Source organism: Pezoporus flaviventris, unplaced genomic scaffold (assembly GCF_033815535.1).
Source record: "Pezoporus flaviventris isolate CSIRO_AGI_PZ_B2104156 unplaced genomic scaffold, CSIRO_AGI_Pfla_v1 ptg000002l, whole genome shotgun sequence".
Lineage (NCBI taxonomy): Eukaryota > Metazoa > Chordata > Aves > Psittaciformes > Psittacidae > Pezoporus > Pezoporus flaviventris.
The window spans coordinates 3,558,600-3,582,322 of record NW_026892550.1 but is presented as its reverse complement, the minus strand read 5'-3'; the positions used below and the strand labels follow the sequence as shown (position 1 = coordinate 3,582,322).

Below are 23,723 nucleotides of genomic sequence, written 5' to 3'. Positions count from 1 at the left end.
ACTTTTTCTGCATCCTAAAGAGATTTGAAATGATAAAAAGGAAATAGTAGGCTCGACTCTACCAGCTGCAGATTTAAGGAGAACATTTTAAAACCTCAATAAGAGTTTTAAATAAGAAGAAGGTGAGATCCCAGTTTGGATGGTGAGCTATTTTTGACATTATTTGATGTAAGAACTCAACATGGATCTTTTTGAAATATGGTTCTTATTACCATTTGGACAAAGCACATTTCCTTTTCTTGATTCAATCATGAAAAAATTCCACTTACAGATAGTCCATACATTAGTGCAGCCTCTTTCACACATTACTACATCATAATACAGTTGGCTGCACTTGCCTCGAGCAGGTCCACTCTATCCATATGGCCTGGCTTTATTATTTCTTGCTCCCATCTGTTTTAAGTTACCTTCTTTGGTCTACTTTTTTCCAAGAGATGCTCTTCAAATATGTGCAGAAAGGCTGTTTCTGTGAGAAAATGTGAACAGGGGACTTTTCCACCCTCACATCTGTGCAAGGTTCACTGAAGTCGATGGAGCCCACTGGTGTAGATTTTGGCTTTCTGGAGTCTGTTAAACCCCATTTTGTCTGCATGGCCTAAGTTTGCATTGCAAAACCCTAGAGGCCTGGTTTTGAAATCCTTTATTCATATGAATATCCCTGCTGGAGAGCAGCATCTTGCAAAAAGATGTCTTTCATTTGCATTTTCACATTCACATTCACCTTTTTTTCCCCTCCTTATCTCTCCCCAGAGGGTCAGTGAGTACTGAACACACCCTCCACGTGGGAGTAGTAAAGCAAAAGCCCTGAAGCTTTTCCATCCTTACAGACAAGTTAAACCATCAAAACCTAGATGATATTTCTACTGACTTCCACAAGCTTTTGATGAGCCTCAGCATGGGCTGGGAAGCCCAGAGAAGCAAATCCAGCTCACAAGACCTTCTACCATCCATGCTCACTAGATGGTCAGCCCATCAAAGCCACTTCCTTGTTAGGGAGTCCATAATCTTCTCCTTTCTTGTTCTCTCCTGAAACTCGATGTTCCCAACATAGTGATGCCATTTGACATTGCTGATCCCTCCTAAACACCTGCTATCAAATGCATCAAATCTTTTCTTGTCAGCTTGCGTAATGCCCCAGGTCTTTGCAGCATCAAGCAAAACTGATACCACACAGCTGTTGTAGAGCCTTATTTTTTGTTTTGCGGACATGTCACTGCCCCATACTTTTGCCCTTGAATTTATTTACATTGATCTTCACCTTATACTGGTCAAGCTTAAAATGACATCAGGCAAAATCCGGGGAGAGTGGACCAGAACTCTGGGAATGGGAATAATACAAAAACACGAACGGTGCCACGATTACGACTGACCTCAAAGAGGAAGGACAAATCCAGTGTTCCTATTCCTCAACAGACCCAAAGTCATGATTTAACCGAAAGTTTTGATATTTGTTTCCTCTGAAAGTTTCAGTTTTTAGGAACTTTTTTAAACGTGATCGCTGGCCTTTGGGCTCACCAAAGGGGAGCCAAGACTCTAATACTTGTTAATAGCTCAGCATGCTGTATTGTGAATCCCCTTAGGGACAGAAGACAGTGGATCTTAAATAACGCATTAAGGATGAAGGATGGGTTTTCTTTTTCAAAAGGGAAAACTTGTGATACAGCTGAATTTATTGATGAAGTTCTGCAGTGAAATTTAAAAAGGAAATAACAGAGGGGGGAAAAAGTGGAAGTAAAAGCTCTGTGCATAATTGTTTTCATTTGCCCAGAGGTAGGTAACACCATTTATCACAATTTCTAAACCACCTTCTGACTATTTTTAAGTTACATAGAAAGTCTAAAAGAAAGAGACATAGATTGATCCTATTGAGTTTTAAATTAATTTAAATTAACCTTTCCTGATTTGCTTTAAACTTTCTTTGTGTGAGTGTGGAGAAACAATAAAGTGTGTCTGGATATTTGTGGAATAAATGGAATAAGGAAATAATTTTAAAATAATTGGAAATAATAATATGGAAATAATTTCAAATAAATAAAAAAAAATCTTTTGAAAAAGCCTAGATCTGTGTAGAATGTCTTTTTTTTATAGACAAATTCCAGGAAACGTCCACAATTGCACAATCAGGCTATGCCAGCACATGCAGAGCACTGCATCTATTCATTCAAGGTAATATTATGCCACAAAATAAAGAAATATTCCTTCCTAGAATAGTAGAATTTTATGAGAAAAAATTAACACAATATGATCAGACATAAAAGAATATATTAAGCTTAAAGAATTAAAAAGTTTAATGTTTTCTCCAGTATTGAAGAGGACATTAATAATACGAACAATAAATGTTAAAATGTATTTTAAACAATAATATCTAATATAACTGCAATTATACAGTTACATTATATTATATATATAATACATAAATTATTATAATATCTTTTTTATAAGCATCATAATAGTATTTCAACAGTAGGTTTGAAAATAACTGTTAAAACAAATATGTAAAAATAATTTTCAATTTTTAAATAATTCTGTATTACTAATTATTAATTATATTTTACATAGTATACTTATTATTTTCATTTATATATTTTAATATGTAAATGTAATTAATATGTATATTAATATGTATTTAATTTACACATTACATGTGTGAATAAACTGCTTGCAGTTTGCAAACACACCTTTCTGGCAATTAACATGAGACTCTGGGGTATTTTAATTTTTTCCTCCTAATTAAAAGCCATGTGCACACAAACTATCCAGCATCAAATTGAGTCTAGCTGTAACTTCATAATTTTCATCTAATTCCTATTAACTGTGACCAGGCTCGTCTTCTATGAGAATCCTGGAATATTTTTATCTTCCAAAGGAATAAAGTTAGCATGCAGCTGAGGAACGAGTCAATAACTGCACTTGACAGTTCAACATGAGGAATTTTTCTGTGATCATTTTTTACATAGCTTATTCTAAACATTGTTTTTATTGTTTACATATTTAAATAAAAATAAATGTAAATGTAAATGTAAATGTCAATAGAAATATATGCAAATGGAAATACAATTATAATTGTAAATAGGAATAAAATTATAAATGTAAATCGAAATACAATTATAAATAGAAGTAGAAAGAGAAACAGAAATAGAAATATTAATATGAATATTAATGTATAAATATAAATATAAATATTAATGTAAATATTAATGCAAATAGAAGTATTAGTATAAATATACAGATAAAACATATAATTCAAACATAAGTGTGTGATTGAAAAGCACATTTGAGAAGCTATTCCTTAATTGCAAGATGATTAAATAAAATTTGAAAAGATTTACAGCTTCATCTACAAACCTTCTCTAGAGCAAAGATTTCTATTCATAGGAAGAGATACTGTAAGTTTTAGGGCTGATTCTAGATTCTGGTCCTGACAGGAGACATAGACCCATCATGCCTGTTGGGATAAAATCTGTCCATAAGCAGTTATCAGAATAGTCCTATTTTTTTTTGTGCTAGAGAACAGTCTTTGCCATTCAAGATTCAAGGGATTTATTCTTCTGAAGTTAATAATAAAAAAAATCATCTTCATTTGAACTTCTAAAAAATTGATTCAGATACTTGAGTTGCAGTTTTAAATGGGGGTGATTTAGGGGAGAAATAATAACTTCAGTGCAACTAATAATATGAGTAATCATAGAATCAACTAGGTTGGAGAAGACCACTACGACATCTCCGATTTGCAAGTAAGGATGCATCCTTTCTCTATGAAAAATGCACTTTTTAATGACAGTGAAATTAGGTTTTTAACTCTTCCAGGGTTGGCTTGTTTGGTTTTTTTTTTTCATGAAATGGCACTCTGTCATTAGCTGGTTAAATCCCACTTCAGCTGAATTTGCTTTGAACCCAACAGTAGCACCGTAATGAGAAAACACATTTTAAAACCTTTAAAACATGGGCTGGACCCTGTACAGAATGTGCCTTTTAATAGCAACAGTGACATAAGATAGCAGTGCCTTTCAACTATGGGGTTATTTTTTGCCAAGATCATGTCAAATCAACTAAAAAGAGGCCAATTGATAATGAGCTTGTGTATGTCTGAGGTCATTATTTCTGGGCAATGAGGTATCAAATTCTGAGCAGCAGTTACCTGCGTAAAGAGCAGTAAAACAGAGGTGATTTTAACTAGAGCATTAATAGCATGCAATGTGATCCTTTTTCATTGAAATCATGAGGGTTTGGGGTTTTTCCTTCCACCCTGTTTCCTTTTTTTAAATGTTAGGACTCTTTGAATGTGGCCAACAGGAGCAGCACATCTCTGTCCCAGCCCCAGTCCATGACTGGCTGAGAGCCATCCTTGGCCTGGAAAGAGGTCCTGGCATCAGACAGGGATAAGGACAAGCTCAGCCTTGGTAGATTAGGGTATGGATAAAGCAAATACATCCCACCCTGAAAGGTGGGAGCAGCACAGTGAAGGTGGCACAGAGGGTCAGTGGAAAGACTCCTCAGTGTCCAGCTTTTGAGGATGACTGAGCTGAAATAGCTGTTCCACCAGTGAGATGAAGATGTTGGACAAGAGAGCATGAGGCTCCATGAAGCTGAGCATGGGCAGACCTGACTGTATATCAGACTAACTGATTTCTGGTGGAAATGAGTTTGCAAACACACAGACATGTGGACACTGTGCCCAGGCTGAAACATATGATCTAGAATAACAATAAAAGAATACATCTGGGCAGGGAATTTAAAGCTGTCCAGCTGAATTGTTTCCCAGGAGACAGGCAGCATGGGCAGAGGTCCTCTATAGAGGCTGATGCCCATAAAGCTGGTTATCTGAATCAGAGCCCAACTCCTCATGTGATGCCAGCTTTGATCTCCAGAGCTGATATCCCTCTTAGCTGAGCAGCTGCTCGCAGGGAATTTTCCAAGAGCAGTCTTGTCTCTGTTCGTTAGCCCTTCTCATGGCATAATATCATGATGTGTTGACTTTGGGTAGCCAGCTAGTGTCATTTAGGGAATAGTGCCATGTGTATGACTTTGTACTTCGCACAAGAAACCTGGTGAGCCAGAGGCAGATAAAGGGTGTAGTCAGGTATGACACCAGAAGGATGCAGGTCCCAACATTGTTTTGTTTCCATATGAATAACACCAGAACATGTGTTTAGGCAGGGGTCACCCACAAAAGCAAAATACAATGCTCCCTGTCTTTCAAACTGCTGAAACTGTCATCTGTCTCAAATAGGAATATACGTTTTGTATTTACTTTTGGGCCACATAGGAAGCCACACTACAAAACCTCTCTCTACCAGTGAGCATGGGGGATGGACTGAAAAGAAATGCAGTAACAACTGGTCCTAAGCAGTGATAGCAGAAGGAATGTCCATGAAAATGCAATCAAAGCAAATGGGACAAAAATTGTCAGTGCACACAAAATGCCATCAAGATAAAGCAGCTTCACCCATAGCTAGACCATTGATTAAACTACATAGGTATAAAGAACTCCAGCTCAGTACAAACTCTCTCTTCCCTATTCAGTATCCCATAACGCTGTATTCACCTATGTCCTCTCCCTGTGCCAAAGACATCAGCAAGAGCTGAACCTTGGCAGTATTCCGCTCCAGAAATCACATGGGACTGGGACTGAGGGAGCACAGAAACTGGCTACTGTTCTGGATTCAGAATAAAGCTCTGAGGTCTCAAAAAGCAGATTTGGTGCCATTGCTCTTAAATGCAAGAGACATTAGGGTCAGCAGCGGGGATGCTTCAGGCAACATGGAGCAATTATGTTCTGTGAATTCTGCCCTGCAGAGCTTACTCAGGTGGACAGACTCATTAACAACAATTAACATCCCATTTCCAGGCATGGCTTGTAAAAGGGTAATCACTGACTCAAAGCTGAAGTAACATTTAAAAGTCAGGTTTACTGCACGTCCAAGTCAAACAAACCAGATCTGAGTTTCTGCAGACACTCAGTAGTCTCATGTGCTGTTTCTGGGCAACAGGGAGGCTGTTACACAAACAGCTCCAGCGGGCTGAAACCATGCTTTATTCAAACCATTTCTGAACAGTGCCCAGCTGCATTCTGCCTCCCTGCTTATTTATTATTCAGCATTAGGTGACCTTGTTACCAGAGCAGTTTTGCTTGGAAAACGTTAAGGGGAGGTTCAGAAGTTATTGGAGCTTTCTTATCGCGTAGCCAACATGATTTCCTAATCAGTACACATCTGCCTTGCATTTTGTGAATTTTAGCACACTGTGGCCAGAAAAGCTTTTCTGGAGCCTGCTTGGTTGTTATACACTCAAGTCACTGCTGCTTCACATCCTGGTCCTCCAAACGATCAAGTACTTGAGTTACTTTGAACGTCTAAGCAGTCCCATTAACCTAGTGGGAATATCTGAGTGGGTAAGTGTCTTCAAGATCCTAAATCTGAAGTGAGGTTGAAAAGCATAGGTGAAAAGGGGCCAGAGAGAAGGGAGGAGATGATAAAACCACACTAAGTAGTGAGCAACCTTGGGCTGTGAAATTGGGTGTTACTATTTAGCTCCACATGGTAGAACAATGGGGAACTTCTTGTAGCACAGGTAAGATAACAAACTCAGAAATGACAGAAGGAAATACTAGCTTTCAATCAAGTCCCATAATACTCTCTTCATCACAAAACTAATTCATGCTGGAAATTAATCAAAACATACAACAAAGGGAACTGTTGTACTTCTCCCTAGCTATGGAAGAACAATATATGTGTTGGGTGATTATATGAGGAAAGAGATAGAGTGGCAATAATAGGACAGTTCTTCAGCACAAACTAGGAGATGTTATTAAATCGATTGGCACTGATTTTAGATGCTAGCTAAGACATATTATGGATTTAAAATGAAACATGACAAATATTGTTGGACTGGGGAGAACAGCAGCAGCTGAGACAGAGAAGTTTGTGCTCATCAGTCCTAATAGCAGTTTGAGGTGGGGATTTGAATTGTGATATGTTTCTACTCCACCCTTGCAATCTATTACCAAGAAGTATTATTAAACCAGAAAATGCTGGTTAAAAAGAAAAAAAATAGATCATTTTTTGTAAATAATACCATTGAACGCCTTCATGCTCAGGGGTATCATTGCTCATTCAGGGTTTAAATTGACTTGCCAAGATTAGAGACACAGCAAAATAAGCCCTTCCATTACTACGGGCAGCCCACCATGAGACACAAGGGTGTAGGTGTCAGTTCTGGTGTCATGCCCTGATCTGAGCTGATGTGACTCATTACTGCTCTACAGAAATGCAGTTTCCTGGTTGCTGGGCTATGAGCTGTTTGTCCTGTTGCAATCCTTTTCCATTCACCTCCCTTTATGGTATAGCAGTAGAGTTGAAGTGTATATTTGCTGGAAGAACACCACTGGCAAAGCCTGCCCAAGTCCCCTGCTACTTTCACATCCTAAAACCACAGTGTGATGAATTTAAATGGAAAAAAAACACTTTCTCCCTCACCTCCCAGACCAATCCACATGGTTGCTATAATAGAGACACTAAGAGTTAATGACAAATGTGGCTTTGATGGTGTCTGAGCCTTTGATGTGCCATCACATGTCAGTTTGTGGGCGCTGCTGAGCCCCTGTATTCGAAAGCCCATCAGGCAGGAGCTGGTGAGCACGCCCAGAGCTACAGCTCCTGGCATTAACAAATGCAATCAGAAGCACAATTAGAGTAGAGAATATGGGAGCAGAGAGAGCAGCAGCCTTTCAGTGCGGAAAATGCCCGTTTGCTGAAACGCTTTGCAGCAGCTTTCAGATTTTGACAACCACCTGCAACAGTGCAAGGTGGAGTTTGGGAGGACCCAACAGCTTCGCCTCTCTTCTGGCACCAAAGGGTTACTGATGTGTTCATGTATAATGGCCAGGATGTGCTGATTGCAGTTTTGTAAGGTTTTTTTTTTGTAAGAGGAGTAATAATCTGGGTGGCTCCATGCTCAGGGGATCACATCTGGATGCCCTGAGGTGCTGAGCATCAAATCTTTGAGTAATCAGGGCTCAGCAGAAATAAGCAAATTCAAATCCCTTCACTTATTTGTTTCTGCAATGCTTGGGGGACCCCCCTATTAGCATGGGTTCATGATGCTGCCAGGCTTAGGTGAGAAACTGCCAGTTTCTGTGCATTAACATAGATCTTTGTAGACTTTATGTTAGCAATATCTCTCCTTTTCTTTCCACTGTGTCATTTAACTATTTAAAACTGCTACATATAAATTTCTTTCATGTATTTCCACATTAAGATACTTCAGAATCTTACACTTAAATTATCAATGACTTTGCCAAAACACCATCTCAGACATGACTGAGTAGCGAAATATAACATATTAAACTTAAGAGAGTACCTATTTCTCCCCCTGTCCCTCTTGAGCTCTGGTAATTCCTTATGTAAGCTCCTGGGCAACTCACTGTAACTTTTTGCACCTAATTTCTTTAATCTATTTCACAGAGCTCCAATAAATTCTTTCTCAAAATGTTAGTGTGCAACTAAAATCATTAGCTTCCTTTTGGGTGATGAAACACAAACTATTACCACTTATTGAGCCTGGTAATCAAAGATAATTTGAATATAATGTGGCCTCAAAATTAATAGCCCTGAAACAAATAAGAATCATAGAGTCTGCAGAAAATTACCATAATATGAGCACAGCGGGCTCACTTTAAATGTGTCTTTAGAAATAAATTGCGTACTAATAATCCTATTATTCAGTGGAAAAAAGAATCTTTCTGTGTTTATTAGATACTCTGGAAAAACCACAGACTTTTATAATACTGTTTCTCACAAATCACTTCAGTTTAATGACAAGATATTGTACTTCATCTCACATTTAAGTAAATATGTTTATTTCATCCTGGAGAGAGATTTTCTTTTAACTTTATAATTTCTACTAAGCTCGTCATAGAACAACATGAGCACTGCCAAATGGAAATACATACCACCACCCCCCGTATGTTTAAAACTCAAGGGTTTTTTCTTTCCTCCAGCACAGAAAAATACTTATTTATTCTGACAAAGAAGCAAAAGACAGCGATCAGGGACACTAAATTTAACTGCTGCCTGAAGTCATAAACATCTGGTGGCTATTTTAATTGCATTGTGAACTAACCACAAAATGCTCCGCTAAAAGAATAGAAATATTTCCCCTGTGCAATATTGTATTTTAGAATTCCTCTCTTCTGAATCAATGTCAGACGTGATTACAGCACAATGAAGTCTGTGTTTTCATGCCTGCATATTGCCGAAAACGCCGCATACCCTTATTACAATTACAGCGTTACTCAAAGATTCACAGACAGATGAATTATTCAGGTTATTGCTGCAATCGCTGACTTAAATATAAAACAGGACATTCACATTGTTGTCATTATTTTGCAAGTAGGTTAGGTAGATTAGTAAGTCTGTATACAAATACTGGACATTAGAAAGCACTCAGTCACACAAGCACACAAGTTTGCGTATTGAAGAATGTATGCATATATATACACAAACACACAGATATTTGTAGAGATATGTATATACATATATGTAGGATGCATTTAGGAAGTAGTAACACAACCTACCTAAATGTGAGTAGAAATTGTTGTTAATAAAATACTTGCACGAGTTGTACAGGGACCTTCTAAATGTCTGTGCTTCCTGGGGAGACCAAATGACCTCTTTTTTACAGATACCAAGATCAAAGCTCTTGCTTTAGATACTCCAGCTGTCTCTCTCGTTGGCATTTGACATGCAACCCGGTCCATTTAAAATCAGGGGGCATGTAAACATTTTAACCCTTGGCAGCAGTATCTGAGAAAGATGGTAGCAATAAATGGTCATAACTGCCTGCGCCAAATCACATTTGGTGTCCTCCCTTTGAAGTCCATGCAGGCACTGTACCCTATGGCTTTGACAAAGAGCCAAGTCCAAAAAAAGGATGTAGGCTCTCGGAGCTGGCCGGATGTGGACTTTGGGATCCAGAGTGACTCCGTGCAGCTGAACGGTTGCCTCCAAACACAATGCAGCCCTCCTTGCCTGACCTTGGAGGGTCTTTGCCTGCTTTGGTGCACTGCCTGCATTGCCCCACCACTCAAATAGCTATTTTTTCACCTAAGCAGAGGGGCACCTTCATCCCTTGTGAAATCTCCTTTGGTGGGTGTGCACACGGGTAGCGCATGCTGGCAGGATTAGACCCTGCCCTTAATAGTCACAGCTATTTTCTCTTTTCTAAATCACTGCCACAGGAGGGTGCCATTTTTCTGTTTAAGCCCCATCTGGTCAAGTCCCTTACTCAGAACTGAGCCACAGGGTTCAAATCCTTCTTGAGATCCATCATGTCCCAGAAGAGCAGGAGATGATGGATGTGAGCCCAGAAAAGGTGTCCTCGCATGCCCACACCCTTAATAAAGAAGTCAAATCAAGTTGCTTAGGATAAGCAAGCAGACAACATCAAAAAGATCCTATGGGCAAAAGCCCTTCTTCTGCAGACTTGTGGTACTCACTGCCAGATTGATTTCTGTCCTATTTTTGTAAGAGAGAGGGTAATGGAAAACCAGCACCCACCTCTTCTCAGCCATGTTTTAAAAGAGTAAGACTCTCTTTCTTTCCAGGTTTTGACTAAACAGTGGTGAACCCCATCCCATTTGACTCTTGAAGCTACCTGCCTCCTGCAGCTGCATACCCAGATAAAATATTTTGGTTTGTCTGTGTGTTGAATGCCATTCTCCCCATGCAGGGAGCCCAGTCACTTAACCCAGATTCATTTTGGGTTCACGTGCTTAAATTTTTTTTGCCCCTAAAATCCCAAAGTGCCCGAAGTGCCCCAGATGTGGTGCAAAGGCAGTAAGATGGGCTGATGTGATACTAGTTATCAGAGGGGCAGAGCAGACCTGTGGCACATAAGGTGACACAGAACTTGTTCAACACCACATGATGCTTGTGGGGAAGAGGAGGAGGGCTCTGAAGACCTGGGTACATCCTTCACAGAGACACCCTCATTGTAAGGTGGATGCTGGAAAGTCAACTCTCACGTTTATTGCCTGGGAGCAGAGTGGGGAGCCATGTATGTGGATGAGGTGACAGGATCTGGTTCTCAAGGAGAGATCCGTTTCCTTCTTGGAGAGCAGTTGATGTAGTCAGCTGAAGGGGCAGAAACAATCCTGGTGGCAGAAGCCAAAGATTTCCCTTCTCCAACCACAAAGCAGTTCCTACTGCACACACCCATCTGCTTGGTTTCTGCAGACAGCTGAGTTTCAGGTACATCCCCCCCATTGCTCCTTCTGGTGCCATTTTCCTTCTGGACAGCCACTTCCATGATTTGTGTCCCCATGCCTGGACAGGTTAGTTAGATATCTACCCCAGAACAGTGACCTCCCTCCTCGGGTCTCTGCTGGTAGCAATCAGGCATCCTCATGAGCATCCTTGTGCCTTGGACCCACTGTCCATGCGCAAATGTAGCTAAACACAGACATTTTATGGAGCAAATACTGCTGACTGGTTTATACCCACATTTCTTTCCTTCCTGGTCTATTTTACCCTCAGAGATGCATCCAAGTTGGAAGTTCCTTCAGCCCTGTGCATGTCTCCCCATTGCATGCGCACAGCCGCTCAGTTTGGGATGGTTTCTCCATTATTAAACTCAAAAGTACTTAAAACTACATTCAGAGATTAATTAGCAAGATTTAATTCAAACTGACTTCAACTGACTTTCAGCACATTTGAGTATTTAAAGGCAATGCCAGTCACTATTGATTGCAAATAAAGCTATTAGTGTAATTGCAAGTGCTGGAGAATATATTTGCATTCAACATTTATTGTTGGCAATCGTGATTATTTTATGCCAACAAAGATCTCGGCAAACATGATATAAAGGGGTCATTGAAAGGGGAAATTATAAAATAATGTTAACCTCTGATTTTTTTTTCATTATTCTTTCTTATAGAGCTGCAGCTACTAAAGTGCCTTGTTAAATGTGGCTTAAGTGCCCACTAACACAAAATTTACTGTGCCTTAATATTCTTTTAAAAGTTATACTTGTACAAAGAGAGAAAACAATCCAACTGCACTATTTCAGAGTTTAAACAAATACACTCTTGAGCTGTATTGGCAAGATTCGGTTGCTGTTAGCTGACTGTAATTGTGTCAGTGCATTTATTTCCACTTCCAGATGATGTTACAGAAAACCATCAGGGAAGGATTTCCTAATAGTGCAAGTGTAAGTGGAAATATTAAAAGAAAAAGTATGCTGAATTTCTGTAATTAATACAGAGTTCACTACAGGTGTTTGTAGTCAAGAAGTTGAAGAAATAGCATGACACCTTTAGCATTGCTAGTGTTCAGGAATTGCAACCTAACCAGAAAGACTGAAACCTGGATTCCAAGCGTACCAATCCTGCAGTTCGCTATCAATTGCTGATATGGATCACTGGTCACAGCTCTAATTGACTGATTACACAAAAGCACTTTGCAAAATCAAGACTAAGCCTCTACAAAGTATGAGCTGCAGTTCCTAGCCACTGGCCTCAATGGAGCTTCAAAGTTTGCATAGAGTCACCAAAATTGAATTTGCTGACTTAAAAGCAAAACTCGGGGGACTTGTCCTGTGCATTTACAGAGTTTGAAGGAATAATGAATAGAAACAGAACAGTGAAATGAAATGTTTAATGCCATGGTATAAATTGAGCAGCAGTGTTTAAAAATACATTTTGTGTCTGGCTTCAAGTGAAAAAAGGATTTAGATTAGAATGGGTGTTAAGGTTGGAAAATCAGCTTTTGATTTGCCGATAGCAAAATTCAGATGAATTTCAGGAAAAAAAAAAGTTAGGACAAACTAGCATGCTTCTGGAATATGGTTTCATTGATGGGGCTGTTAGCTTGTTTTTCTTTTACTTATTTCAAAACTAATTAAATTAACTGGTACCACATCTACCTATTTACATTGCAATCTCAAATCTAATTCTGCAGAAGGCCTTGAGACATCTTTTTGTCTGTTGCCTTGAAAAGTGGAAGAAAAGCAGAGGCAGAGAAAGGGAACCATAATCAATATTCCTGGTAGTAACGGAAGATCTGAATATGAAACTGCTTCGTTGTCACTGTTATTTAGAAACAAGCCATCTCACTTTCAGTGTGCGCTATGATCTTACATGGCAAATGGTGGAATATCAGATCAGGGATGCAGAATTTATGTCATAAATTAGTCACATCAGGCATAATCAGATTTTGTGTTCTATTTCTGCAGCACCACTCTACCCATTTCACGAAGGCTAGGTTATGTTTAAAAAGACCCTCAGTTTTCATGGACATTTCAGCAGCCCAAGAACAGAAGCCGTTATACCATTGCAACCTAATAAATTCTACCAAACCAGTAGGTTTTTCTTCTTCTTCTTTGGAAATTCAGAGAGGAGATAAATGACTTAAAATAACAAGGAGAAAAATTACCTTCCCGTAAATCTTTGTCAGCTTCTAGTTTATGGAAAAAGACAAATGTAATTTGGGACAGCAGATTTGTATTAAAATGTGACCCTTTACAACTGGAATGTCCATAACGGGTAGCAGTTGAAAGATCTGTTTTATAACCCTGTCACTTCTTTAACAGCCTTGCATGCAGTAATTTCTACATTCAATTTCCTGTACATGTGTACAACAGCTTGCCCAAGGGAATTGGGTTCCCTTACGATCCTCTTTCTTTTCCTGAGCATTTGCAATTTTTAGCCAGCTGAGGAAAAAAAGGGAGAAAAAACCCTCAATATTTAAACCCTTCACAATAACATATACAGTATTCATGAAACAGTGAACAAGTTTCTGCTTCCTGCAGAATGGAAAAAATGGCTTGATCCCACCAGGCTGTGCCACAACTCTGTCAGCTGGAGGATGAGCCTTCCACACCATAGAGCTGTCCCTCATGGAAGCTGTCAGATCCAGATGCAAAATGCTGCATTCCCCTTTCCCTTTCCACCTTTTCCAGTTGAGAATGGAAGAAGAAAGAGAAGGAAAAAGAATAGAGCCAAACCCTAACAGCTAACAGGAATAGTCCTGAGCCAGCTACAACAGGAGATGGTAAAGATGTCATTCAGTTTTAATATAAATCTTCTTCACAGTAGTCCTGGATTGTCATGGCACACACTGTATAACTTACAATTTATTATTTGGCATGGGAAATCATAAGGAAATCCTTTACTTAACAATGGAAAGTGTTTTTAGCCTGTTAGATAACTGACACTTCCTTGCCTATTGTTGTTGGTTTGATGCGGAACTGCTGGAGGGAATCAGTAGCCCAGGCTATGCCCAGAGGACTCACTTAGACAACTGATTAATCTCCTCTGGATGTGTAGTTCATTCTGAGCAATAAAAATAAATCAACCATTCAACTACATAAGGAAATTTTATACACTTGGTTATCTCTGCTAACTAATGCTCCTGGCTTTTGGAGCTGGCTTTGGGAGGATAAGGAGCCTTAGTGCTTTCAGGAAAATCATTTATGCCCTCTGCTAGGCATGAGCATTAGCCTTGCCAGGGCTTTGAAGGGACGTGCCATGCAGCTCTCGTGGACTTGAGGTCATCTATCTTGTGGTGGATGATAGTACTTCCACCCAAACACTGCCAGTAGATGAAATGGTAGTCATTCCAGTTTGCGAATGTAGGTCAGTCTATATTTGAAACCCGCTTGTGCATATAGATCTGTATCTAGATATATGAAGTCTATAATATTTAACAGCTCCTCAGCCTTAAGTGTAATAGTGGTGCTAATGCTTTGAGCAAAGACCAGATCCATTTACGGTTTTGTAAAAAGAGGTCACCTCTCTTTTTGGCAGTGACATTCTCCTGGAGCAATTTAATGTCCCTTTGCCTTTTGGGGGGTGAGGATGGTTCCCAGCATTACACTCCAAGGGACCTGAAGATGTAATTGAAGCACAGATGGTGGTAATAGCTCCAAAACATTAAGCACACTTTTTCTTTTGCTTTTCTTGCTTTTTTCCAACAGACAATAACCATCTCAGAAATCATTTGGCCAGGCAGTGCTGCTCACTGCACCCAAACACAATAAGAAATCCAACAAAGACGTCAAGATATTAATCAATTTTCTCAATTCCTGTAAAAAACACCTAGCAACAAAGCAAAATAAACTCCCATCTGGTTAATTTGCGTTGACACAGAAGATGCCTTCTTTGATTTGTTTTATTCAGCAGTGAAGTAAATGGGTCTTAGCTCTCTGGCTACATTATCAGTGAGAACATTAGCATGGACGCTGTGCCATTTATCTCCTGTGCTTTCTGACACGTCCTTCGTCCTGCTGTCACAACAGATATTTCTGCAGCTAGAGACATTCTGCAGTGAGTATAGCAACCCAAAGCAGGTACACCTACAGCAAAGGGAAATGGGAGACACAGCGCATCCTGAAAAGACAAAGGTGGTGGTTTCACCTTTAGCTCCTGGGAAGGCAAAACCATGCTGACAGTACCCTTTATACCACAGAAACTACTTCTGCGCCTAGGAAGGGCATTGCTTAAGCAGCCCTCAGCAGTTTGAGAAGATGGGGAGCAGTGTTGTGCATGAAATGCTTTTTATTTGCATCAGAAAAAGGAGTAAGCCCTGCTGTGCTTTACATTTCCTTAAATATTCTCAAAGATAAAGAGACTCCAGACACTTACACCAGGACCAAGGCACCAACACAGCATGTTTTGGCAGCTGTAAAAATGTTTAAGAGTTTTCAAGTGACCGGTCACAAAATCACAAATTGGTTGAGGTTGGAAAGGACCTCAGTAAATCATCTTATCCAACTCCCCTGCTCAAGCATGGACACCTGGGGTTGTTCCTTTCCAAGGGCAGGATTTTGCACTTCTTGTTGACCTTCATGAGGTTCCTTCTGGACCATTTCTCCAGCCTGTTGAGGTCCCTCTGTATGGCAGCATACAATCTTCTGGCAAAGTGCTAAGGGCATTTGTTGCCCTGTCAACCAGATCATTAAGTTAAACAGGAGTGGACAAAGTTTTGGCCCCTAAGGTACTGTTTCTGTACCTGACCCCTACTTTCTGCCCTTCATCTAGACTTTGTGTCACTAATGACCAATCCAGTTGTTCAGCCAGTTTTCAACCCTTTCAATACCCATTAACTGCCCTCATTAGTGTTCAACATCTTAGAACACAAGTACATCTTAGAACACAAGAATTGAGTGGTCAATGGCTCAATGTCCAGCTGGAGACCAGTAACGAGTGGTGTCCCTCAGGGATCGGTGTTGGGACCGGTCTTGTTTAACATCTTTGTCAGTGACACAGACAGTGGGATTGAGTGCGCCCTCAGCAAGTTTGCTGATGACACCAAGCTCTGTGTTTCAGTTGATACCCTGGAGGGAAGGAATGCCATCCAGAGGGACCTTGACACGCTTGTGAGGTGGGCTGATGCCAACCTCATGAAGTTTAACCATGCCAAGTGCAAGGTCCTACACCTGGGTCAGAGCAATCCCAGGCACAGCTACAGGTTGGGCAGGGAAGAGATTCAGAGCAGCCCTGTGGAGAAGGACTTGGGGGTGTTGGTTGATGAGAAAATGAACATGAGCTGGCTTCAGTGTGCGCTTGCAGCCTAGAAAGCCAACCGTATCCTGGGCTGCATCAAAAGAAGCGTGACCAGCAGGTCGAAGGAGGTGATCCTGCCCCTCTACTCTGCTCTCCTGAGACCTCACCTGGAGTATTGTGTGCAGTTCTGGTGTCCTCAACATGAAAAGGACATGGAACTGTTGGAACAAGTCCAGAGGAGGCCACAAGGATAATCAGGGGACTGGAGCACCTCCTGTATGAAGAGAGGCTGAGAAAGTTGGGGCTGTTCAGCCTGGAGAAGAGAAGGCTGCGTGGAGACCTCAGAGCAGCCTTCCAGTATCTGAAGGGGGCCTATAGGGATGCTGGGGAGGGACTCTTCGTTAGGGACTGTAGTGATAGGACAAGGGGTAACGGGTTAAAACTTAAACAGGGGAAGCTTAGATTGGATATAAGAAGGAAATTCTTTACTGTGAGGGTGGTGAGGCACTGGAATGGGCTGTCCAGGGAAGTTGTGAATGCTCCATCCCTGGCTGTGTTCAAGACCAGGTCGAACAAGGTCTCGTGTGACATGGTCTGGTGTGACGTGTCCCTGCCCATGGCAGGGGGGTTGGAACTGGATGATCTTAAGGTCCTTTCCAACCCTAACTATTCTATGATTCTATGATTCTATAATAGCCTACTAAGATAACCCTCAAAACTGCAAATCTTGCACTTAAAACTGAAGAGTACAGATGTTTTATGACCTCTTCCAAAGTGCCTGAAAGGTCATTCTGCATTACACTGCTGTGTGATGCAGATGAGGCACTGGACACATTACACAACCAGATAGACTTGGTGCAGAGTAAGGGACTTAATCTCCACCTGTGCAACAAGGCATCCGACCCTGATAGTCACCCCCACGCAAGGAGAGGTGAAAGAGTCAGGCATTTCTTTTAGGGGAGAAATGTGGCAAAAGGAGCAGAACGAAGGTGATTTTAACAGGCTTGTTATCCTTCTAGAAAAGCAGCTTTTCAGAACAAGATGTTTTTTTCTTTTCTTTCTTTCTTGATGCAGGATTTCATTCGGTGCACTGCTATAATGGAGAGGCTCTAGAATGCCAAAAATGTCTCCCTTTACCCCTGTCCATAACACTCACAAGCTGTCAGTCCCCCTACTGTGAGCTTGTTTTTCATGTCAAGTGTAGTGCTGACCACTGGTGCTAGCTAAAGAACTGCAGCACTTGGTGCCAGAGGCAAACCTGCAACCAGACTAGATACAGCTGTTGAGCTTCCACAGCGAAAGGCTCCCTTTGCAGAGCCACTGGCATACAGCATGCATGTTCTCTGTACTACCCTATCCAGACCATCACACACATCCACATTTCCATGATGTTTTCAATGCAATCTGTGTTAGTCCCTTGTGTTATTGGGCTCCCAAAGCACTGACAACAGAGCCTAGAATCCAAACCTGAGCCAGATGGACTTTTTTTTGCCAATTTTTATCCATTCACAATGTGCTGATTGAAAGCTGCATTCTGATGATCAACAGGCAAATTTCACAGGGTGGGTATATGTAGCTGATACACTAGCACAGCTGGCTGCTGTCTCGCCACCACATCTGAAGCCACCAAATTGCTCCCTTGCATGAGGATTCAGCTGCTGTCTCTACAGTTTGTACAGTCACGGGTTAAAGTGCACAGATTTTTTGTGTAACCATATGGATAGAAGATGTCAAGGTCATCATTGCCAACTTCATGTCACCAGTCAGGTAGTTTGGCACTGATAATGATTGGATGTGTATTTACCAGGTCGGATCCTGAACAAACAGGGATAGCTTTCTAATGTTAAAAAAACCCCAACCCACCAACCAACTTGATAGAAGCTTTTGTTTCTGACTTTTAAAACATGAATCCTGAGAACTACAAATACTTTGAGGAGCCTAGGATCTGTTTAGGAAAGCAGCAGGGATTAAAATGCTTGAGTAACAGAGAGGCACGAAGCACCTTTTTGCTCCAAGGCCTAAAATGCTATTGATACAAGGGATTGCCAGCAGACTTACTCTGAGAAATTATTTATTCAGTTATTCTGAATTGTTACATTTTGTTCTGGTTGTGGATGCAACGGTGAAATCGGAACAGACAACTTACCCGTTCCACAGTGAATTAAACACTAATGTGCTTTGGAAAGCAATAGTGTGGGATGGTGTGGGATTTAGCAGACCTGGGTTTATTTTATGTTCATTCCCAAATTCTTTATTCATTTGTGGGCAAATCATCTTCTTAGTTTGAGTCTTCATTGCCTAACTATAAAAATATTTCCTTTCTCTGCAGTCCTGTCTGTTTAGCTTGTAAGTTTTCTCTATGTAAATACAGCGTGTAGTAGCATTGACAGGACTCCAATATTAGATGGCAATTCTAACACTATTGCAATAATAACTGTAGCCAGCTCACATTAAATCACCATATAGTTTATGTAGCAGTGACAGTTTCAGTGGAATTAGGCTAGAGAGAAATTTATCCAAGAGTCTTTAGCAGTGATTTAGACATGAATGTTCTTTTTATGTAAAGCGATAGTTGGAAGGATTAAGATGGGGAGGTTAATCTTTCCTAACGGCTAACTCATTGTTTTCTCACGATTCCAAAAATTCTTTGGTAAGAGACATGGTCTGGACAGCTCACCATGAGCAATTTTGGAATGGAAAGTTAACCGCAAAATAGTCAGAGCTGGATATCTTGCAAAACTCACTCAAATCCTGATCTCTTTCCGAGTCTTTCTTTTAAAGATGCCAGACACATTCCTATCCATGTCCAACAACTCTGTTTTCTGAAACAGGAACGCTTACACATACACGAGTATCAGCGCAGAGACACACACACTCAAAAGAGGCAACTGGAAATCATTGCCAAAGAACACGTATGCTGGAAAATATATCGATTAGAAAGCATGCCTTCTTATCTAACCTTAGCTTAGCCTTTGTAAGAAAAGGTGTTGCTTGAAGGGGAGTCTAACATCAAAGTTCATATTAATTAATTAGAAATAAATAATATTGTTTCTTTTCCTTTGGTTTCTGAAATGGGAAATCAGTCCAACAAATATTCGGGATGGAAAGGAATTGTGTTGCTAGTCCTTTCCAGGAGGATAAAGACATTCTGTCAAAGAACTGCTGGAAGGCAACAGGGAAGGTGCCATAGCTCTTTCTCCTCTCCATGAATACTTTCTGACTTAAATCCCAATGTCTGGAACTTAAAACGAACCCTCTTGCTACTCTGCTAATGCATAACGGGTATTAGTGTGTTTCCAACCTCTGTTTGCAAATTTTGCCCTTAAATCCAGCCATGTAACAAGTTAATGAAAGCTTTTTGTTTCCAGTAGCTTTCTCTTTGGTCTTGCTGAAATAAGTCTGTGATTCAGCTTTGTGCCTATTGGACACCCTGTCTGTCCACATTCCCTCCCAGACACTTTTGTTACGGTCTTGCCATTTGGTGGTTGCATGGTCTTAGATTCAAGGGACCCTGCTTTTGCCAGGGAAAACTTTCCTCCACGAACATTCGAGCATACTTGTAGGCAAATGTAGAGGGGGCTGGTGTTTTTTAGGGGTATATCTTTAATATATCAAGGGTCTGATGACTTCTGGGCAGCTTGTGTTCATAGGTGACCTGGTATAGAGGATGCTGCTCATGCTTCCACATAATCAGTTCAAACCAAATGCAGAATACATTTAGGGACAGGATTTATAAGGCAGCCTTGTATTAGGCAACATCTGCCTCCATGGCAATATCCGAGTGGTACATGCACATAAATGGAGCAGTGCTAGGCCAGCTCTTGGAAAACAGCCAGAGTACACAGTCAGGGGATGACATTTCTCAGTCGTGCCCCAAATCCTTATATCCTTCTAGAAGTGAAAGTCCTGTTACCTGGAAAATGTTACTTATGCTTCCAGTTCCTAAACAACTATTAAAAAGGGCTATCTCAGGTTATTTATGGCACAGCTGAAATCAGAAAAGATGGCTGTAAAAGTGCCATTGTGGAGATGAGGTTCAGGAGCAGCTCTCTTTGCTCTGTTTACAAATCAGGGGAGTTTTTAGCCTCACAAACTCAGCCAGGGATCTGAGATTTAAATGGGGTAATTTCTGGCTCAATAATCATTAGCATTACTGTACTTTCCTCAAGATAGAGTTCTCCATCTAGGCACAGATTTATATCGGTAAGATCAGAGCCTCCAGCACATAAATTCTTTTGAGGCCAGCACTGACTACATTTATGTTTTGAAAGTATCTCACTCAAAGGGACCATATTACATTGGAATTAAATGTCATTTTTAAAACAATGTGTTCCTGAATCAGTTTGGGCCAACACAGACATTACTGTTGATAGAAAAACAATCATTTAATTTTACTAGCTAATTCATTCTGGACATCATTAAACGAAATAGTGACCTGATGTCCTCTGAGACTGTTGGTGAGACAGAACAAATACAGGAGAGAAAAATCTTTGAAGTTTCAACTAGGAAGTCCAAATTTGGAGGATTTTGTGCTATACAAATTTGGTTATTGAGGGTTTGGGACTGAATTGTATCATTATGTTTTATAGTGCTATAAAATGAAAAAGTCTTTTTAATGAATCTGGTTTCTAGCTGTCCCTTTTGGGTTGTGGAGTCCAAGCATACTGTCCGCAGGATATAATTAGCCTGATGTACAAGCTAGTGAAATAAATGGACTTTTAATGATGCTCAGGATGCTCAAAGAAAAGAGTAGCATATCCAAAAAAATGCATTAGAACTGGAAGTCAACTGAAATTGCTTCTTGCCAAGTAACTTTCTGGCTTCTACTCTTATTTTGTCTGTTTGTTTCTCCTTACCCCTGGGCCAAGGTGGCTGTGGGCTGAGGATGCTGCGCCTCAGCAGTGGTGGGGGTCAGGAGACCTCTGATATGCCCACTCTTCACCGTGCAGGAATGTCTTTCAAGTTGCAGTCTTGTTTTGTTTTCTTGGAATAGAAAAACTCTTCTGGATCCCACTGACTTCTGCTTCTGGACCTTTCCCTTTAAGAAAAAGAAAGTTCTTACTTGATCTTCAAGAACTCTTTGTTTAGGAGATGTCGTTTTAAGAAAAACCTGTCTGAATTAAATGACTTCAGTTCTTAAGTGCACATAGTTTGTAAAGAGCGTAAGTTTTATGCTAACTACACACATCCTGTGGATGTTCATATTGAAGGGCCATCCTTCTTCCACAAGGTACTGAAAAAGGGAAATGAATCACAAAACACAAGCCTCCATGAGCTGAACAGAGTACAAATATCTCCATATCTTCGTTCAAAGAAACTTTTGGCTCTAATCTGTAGGTCCATTTGAACTGGTGGCAACTTTCCTACTGCCTCCAATGGCACTGAATTTGGCCCTTGGATATTTATGTGGTTAAATGGGGCTAATAGTCCGTGGGTGAGCCAGGAGAAAGATCCTTCCAGCCCACAGGGTCATAGGGTCTGACTCTCACTTACTCAAACTTGCAAAACAACACTATCAAAAGCTCATAAACAGCAGTGAAGGCTGGAGGTTAAAAGAAATGTCTGATGTTTCACAGAAACCCAAAAGCAGTTGTGCAACTGCAAACACATTAAAGCATGAGTCAGACCGGCGTTTGGAGGGAAAACGCATCCCATGGTGGACAGATACAGTGGGTAGATGGACCACATGGCCCACTGCCATTCTAAACTGCTGCTATTTTAGATCGCTTATACATTATTTGCAAAACAACCCTTTCAAAATGACTTTTGTGCCATGAAGTAGGGTGTAACTTCCCTGTAGGTTGCGTTTCTGCCCCGTTTCTCATTATTTCTCCTGTTACACTCTCAGTTTTCTACTTGCCTTTTCTATGATTCTGCTCCCATTTTTCTTAACACTCCCATTTCTGGACCTGCCTTCTCCTCCCTACTCACACCTTCTTAATCCCAATCTTTGCAATTACTTGAAAGTCTTGTTACTTTTCCATCAGTCAGTATCCTTCAGTCCAGACAATCAAGTCATTTATGGAGCTCTGCTTAAATGTTGCTTTCTTCTCACCTGATCCCACACTCCATGCTTTCTTCAACTATGTGTCAGCATTGGCGCACAATTATTTGTGCTATTATTATTAACTAGTCTGGTACATGCCCATATTTATCATAGAATCATAGACTGTTTTGTGTTGGAAAGGACCTTAAGATCATCTAGTGCCAACCCCCAGTTTATGCTGGGTTTTTTTCCCAGCTCTATCACTACCCTCACCTACCGAGTCTTATGAACTCTTCCTTTGCTTTTCTAAGGAGCTTCTTTGTTAAATGCTCTTTTCCTAACCCCCTTTATGGATTATCCAACCTGGTGGAAGCGGAGTTGTTAAAGATCTTATTTGGGAAGAACTGGAAAAGTGAATGTGAATCATGACACTGATGCAAGATTGCTTCATAAGCAGTGTTCAGCTGGTCACCTTCTACTTACAGGTGAAGTCAGAATCCCCTTGCTCACCTCATCACACAGCTGTAAACCTCATGCACCTTATGACAACATCTACAGCAGTCAGTATGTGGGAGAAATACAATTTCGGCTCTAAAATTTTACACACTGTTGTTATGAACTGTGAAACTATGGCAGCTTTCCATTCAGAAACAGCTGGACTTGTATGTGGATGAAGTAAGTCCTGTATTTTACATCTATACTTGTCTTACCTACCATAAGGTAAGGGTTTCTGGAAAATGGATCAGTTGCTGCATTAATAAAGAAAAGCATGTTGCTATCCTCAAAGTAAGTGTCATGGAAAATAATGAAATTATCATACATATCCCATGATCCATTTACATGTAGCTTTTCAAACCCCGCTTGGCATATTTTCTTGGAAAATGTGAGTTTTTAGGTGAATGAGCTGTTTAGTTGTTAAAATGCTGCCTTTTTGCTAAGCATGATTGAATGTGTCTTGGTTGCCAATAAGTTTGCTCAGTGAAGAGAAAGACCAGACAAAACTTCTGAAGTGTTAAAAAGCTCCTTAGCTGTTATCCACCTTCCTGCTTTCCTTAAGCAGGCGGCCTGGAAGGGAGCTGGTTTGTCTCTCCTTGGGCATGGTGCAGTGCAAGGTTTGAGCAAAGCAGCTTCCAGCAGAAGCATGCTGGTTCTTAGCTGAGAACATGACTAAATTCGGTGAAGACAGAAATGACAAATGAAAGGTTAATATTTTGGCTCCAAGGTCCTTCTGGCAGA

General features: G+C 40.5%; 2 long non-coding RNA genes across 2 annotated transcripts in view; one reads left to right on the top strand and one right to left on the bottom strand.

The window, feature by feature from the left end:
- LOC133276295 (uncharacterized) overlaps nucleotides 1–23,723 on the bottom strand; it is a 72,121-nt gene that overhangs the window by 28,344 nt on the left and 20,054 nt on the right. The window lies entirely within an intron of this gene.
- On the top strand, nucleotides 1,216–15,130 carry LOC133275018 (uncharacterized). Its single transcript, XR_009745367.1, has 2 exons — nucleotides 1,216–1,770; nucleotides 14,974–15,130. It is a non-coding gene; the product is annotated as an uncharacterized LOC133275018 (long non-coding RNA).